The sequence below is a fragment of the Arachis ipaensis genome, chromosome B05 (genome assembly GCF_000816755.2).
Source record: "Arachis ipaensis cultivar K30076 chromosome B05, Araip1.1, whole genome shotgun sequence".
NCBI classification, from domain to species: Eukaryota; Viridiplantae; Streptophyta; class Magnoliopsida; order Fabales; family Fabaceae; genus Arachis; species Arachis ipaensis.
The window spans coordinates 124,280,528-124,285,708 of NC_029789.2; positions in this window are offsets into that span (position 1 = coordinate 124,280,528).

The window sequence follows — 5,181 nt, forward strand, 5'->3', positions numbered from 1 at the left end:
AAGTAAACGGCTACCTGGGAATCGATCACCCCTAGGCCAACAAAACGGATATCCAAATAACAAACGGGTATCCAAATAACAAAAAATGGCAGCCCGGGGATCAATCATCCCGAGGCCAACAGAACGGATATCCAAATAACAAAACAGATATCCAAATAACAAAACGGGTATCCAAATAACAAAAAATGGCAGTTCGGGGATCGATCATCCCGAGGCCAACAGAACGGATATCCAAATAAAAAAAATAGTGACTCCTGAATCGATTACCCGCAAAGCCAAACGAAAATCCAAATAAGCTAAATAAACAAGGTCTTAAAATCAGCCCACCAAGAGGTCTAAAATAAGTTCACAATAACGGCCCAAAAAAAAGGCCACACAAAACAAGCATGAGGACGGTCTTCCAACTCGCAGAAAGCCAGACTGACCAACATCCTACCAATTGGTGCAGGATGACGTCACGCCTTTTTCAGGCCCTTCACAGTCTCCCAAACTACAGAGGATCGGACTCTCCAACGACCTAGCATTGAGACTAAGAAAGCATACTCTCATGCTCCGGGGGTAACTGTTACGGTCATCAAATCCGGCATGTGATAAGACACCCAAACAATGTGCTCCTCGCCTGACCATGAAACGGCCAGGAACTTCCCAAATCGTCGACCTCGACCGGAAAAACCAAACAATGATCTCCTTGCCAAACCACAACGTCAAGGAAAAGGTTCCTCCAGCGATGAGACCGAGTACCCTCACTCTCTCGCTCCGGGGGCAACTGTTACGGATTCGGCCTACGGATCCTACACCCGGAACGGTACCCGAACCCTGTTACTCGGTCCGACCCGCTTCACCCTTCCAGAAGGTCCGGAATCGGCCCACTAGAGCTCCTAACCAACTTTTGAATTCAAACGTCTCCCTTATCTTAGCCAAGTAAGATAAGATAAGATAATTCAAACGTCTCCCTTATCTTAGCCAAATAAGATAAGATAAGATAAGATATTCACTATCACTTATAAATAGAGGACCCAGGTCCCTCCAGGTATTCATTCATTCCTCACACCTTATACCTCTCAGATTCATTCTGACTTGAGCGTCAGAGTGTCTTTGCAGGTACCTCCCCCCCCATTGCTCCAATCAAGTGATCCGACATCTGCCTCAACCCGCAAGTTCTCGATTCATCTCTCAACCCGTACCAGAGACATCTTGTACACACTCCAATCTTATCTTTACATATTCCTATCCCTAATTTCATGTATGCAGCCATTGGGAATGAATATGTTCCTGTTCCTTTTACCTTCTTCTTTTGCTTTGCACTTCCTTCTCTGTTGCTAAACCTCTCCCACTAACTACTGTGCTTTCTAATGCCCTTCTTGTGAAGATAGCCAGGTTTGTACTTTTGGGATTGGACAAGTTCTATGTATGCCACTATATTTTGTGGCAAGAGATTCGATAGTCCCAAAACGTTTGGATCATTAAATGGTCTTATAACAAAACATATTTTTTAATTTTTTAATAATTACTAAATAGTTCTTATTTAATTTTAATTATAAATTAGTCATTTATATATTATTTAATTATAAAATTTATTTGTTATTTTATAAATTATTTTTTTATCATTCATCTATCATATTTATTGAGAATCAAAAATTAAAATAATAACAAATTAGATATTTCATTAATTGTAATAAATATTTTGCAATTTTAATCGATCATAATTTTATCATTAACCTAGTTACATATGTATTGGGTTGGAAAAATCGTGTTTGTTAGAAATTCAATCGATTGAAATTCAGGCTTCTCAAACTTCAATCTATTGGAATTGATCCACAATCGATTGAATTTTGCAAGGCATGTGGAGTTTTTCTTATTCAATCGATTGGTCATATTACCCAATCGATTGAAATCATCAAAGCAATTTGGATGTAGTTAATTCAATTGATTGGTTCTGTTATTCCCTCAGTGAATTCATCTCCAAAATCTTGTTCGGATTCATATTAGTCATCCATCATATCTTGGTCATATACTAGCTCTTCTTGTTGGTTAATGTCATCGTCCTCATGGTATTGCTCATCCATCTCAGTGTCCGTATATATACCTGACATCTTAAAAATTTACCAATGAAAAAATTTGTAGTACACTACGTCCTATAACACTAAAATCATTTTTAGTTTTATAAAAGATCTATTAAAAAATATCATTTAAAAAAATATTATTTTCTAAAACTCCATCTTTTAACTTTAATTTTCCTTTTTTTTTTAATTTAGGGCGAGTTAGTCACACTCTATATTTTTTTTATAGAGTTCGTCTGACCCTCGAACTCTATAATTTTTATAGAGTTCGCCTAACCCGGGGAACTTCACTCGAATTTTTTTCAATACCAACGAAACTTAAATTTTTAAACCATTATCATCATCTACAAGAGTACATAGGAGCACACAAAAATATACAAATAATAAGCATGGCTTTTTCAACATTAATGGCAATTATTATTATCGTCTCCAGAAATACACAGATACACGAGAATAAGCCATATTTAATAAGAATTTTTTCTCATTATAAATTAAAAAAAAAACTATTATTTTTTCAATATTCTTGTGTACTCCTATGTACTCTGGAGACGATGATAATAGTTGCCGTTGTCTATTGTGAAGTTTAAGAATTTGAGGTAGCCATTTTTTTAGAATTTGAAGTGAAGTTGGTAGGGGGTTAGGCAAACTCTATAAAAATTATAGTGCGGCGAACTTGCTTTGCATAAAAAAACTCGTATTTGGGGAATTAATGTTGAAAAATGGGGTTATCGAAAATAATAATTTAGAGAAGGGTAACAGAACCAATCGATTGAATTAACTAAACAAAGATTGCTTTGATGATTTCAATCGATTGAATATGACGAATCGATTAAATAAGAAAAACCCCACATGCCTTGCAAAATTCAATCGATTGTGCATCAATTCCAATCGATTGAAGTTTGGAAAGCCTGAATTTCAATCGATTGGTTTGTGCATCCAATCGATTGAATTTCTAACAAACACACGATTTTTCCAACCCAATACGTATGTAATTGGATCAATGATAAAATTATGATCGATTCCGATTGCAAAATATTTATTATGAATAATGGAAGATCTAATTTATTATTGTTTTAATTTTTTATTCTCAATAAATTAAACATGATAGATGAATGATAAAAGAATAATTTATAAAATAAAAAATAAATTTTATAATTAACTAATATATAAAAGACTAATTTATAATTAAAAGATAATAAATAAATAATTATACTGATAAAAATTATAACATACTTAATTTTTCAAAAATGAGATAATTGTTTAGAATTTCATTTGAAACACTAAAATTTTAAAAACTGTAACTTACAAATTTTTTATCAATTTACACAAATACAATAACAATAATGTTTGTTGAATATTCTAGTTTTGTACACAAAAAATTAAACTAAAAACCATTAAAATATAGGATATGACTAAATTAAATAAATAAATATGCCTAATTTTTCTTCTAAGTTTGCAGTGATTCTTAATTTTTTTTTCTCAGAGATTTTCAATTGCTTTCTATATGATGTTTTCTAATTGGTTTTGTTTAGGTTGTGTGAGCATTAATTATTACAATGATACCGTGTGTTAATTATTACAACAATATTGGACTTTATTGTGTTTAAAGTATAAAATTTGAGCTAATTGTGAGATAGAGTTATTAGTTTAGGTGAGGGAGAAAAGCTTTATAGTTCTGTTTATTTATCTTTATTGTTTTGTTTAAGGCTAAGTGTTTCAAGCCTCAATTTTTATCAAAAAACCAAAAAAAAAAATTGAGTGGTGAAAGTGAAAAAATTTTCTAGAATAAAATAAAAAAAAATTATTTCCCAAAAAATGTTTTTATCTTTATTTACGAAAATTCATTTTTTTAGAAATTGGACCAAGTTCATTCAATGCATCAACAAACTTATTCCAATTCCTAATATAAATTTATTTACTTTTTTTAATACTTCTCATCACTATTCTTGCTATAATGTCTAGAATATTATTATCAATTCATTATGATGGTAAAATTGTGTTTGTTTAGCTCTACGCAACTGATTTTTATATACTTGCCAAATAAAGTAAGAGAAGTGATGATGTTAAAAAATTTTATAGTACACACAATTGGTCAACAACATACGAAGAGAGTGAGAAAAATTTATTACAGATATCCAATGGAGGTGGACGGCACTTTAATTTATAAAAGGTATTTTATTTTTTTGTCGTTTTTTTAATATTATTTTTTTTAGGTAAACATCACTTCTAATAATTTTTCATTTGACCAAGGTATCAAATACGTGATCACAAAGACATATGACTAATCAAGGGTTGGCACAATTATTTTCCAAACTCTATCTGTTGAATTTATTTGTGTTTCTGGTTGATATGTGTGCAGGGACTTCTTCGAAAGTGGGTGATGAAAATCCATCATTTGTGACAGTCAGAACAAACATTAAAAGGTTGACGGTTGATTTGAACATGCCACCCAAGGGGAGTCAAATCCTAAGGATTATAATGATGGTGTGTTAAAAGCGGATTATGAAAGCCGTGATGATTCTGCAGTCAGAAATCCAATAATGGATCATTATCAAGCTCACCCTATGTATGATGATGAAGATGTAGATGCTGAACTGGTGGACATACTTGAGGAGGAAGATGAAGAGCTAAACAACTTCACGTGTCACAGGTTGTATTAACACAACCTACTATTTCCAAACCGTATGATCATCCTACTTACTATTTCACATTGAACCTTAATGCAATGAATGTAGATTGGTCTTTTGATCAGGGAGGGCCCGTGGATGATCCAACGCATGAGTTTGAGATTGCACAGCAGTTTGGAAACAAAGAAAAAGTCGTGATAATAGTAAAGATGTATAGCATCAAGAGGACTGTGGAGTATAAGATATTAGAGACTAACCAGTTGAAGTATGTTGTACAATGCGTGTACTCAATTTAGGTCGGAATGTCAATGGAACATATTTAACTTTCCTGTTAACACTTATCACATACCTGATAATAGACAGTGGTAGAGCTTTTTAAGAAAAATTTTGAGGAGACAAAAAATTTAACATAAAAATTACATAAAAATATTTATATTAAAATAAAATTTATAAATATAATTATTCTTTAAATTTGATAATAATATGATAATACA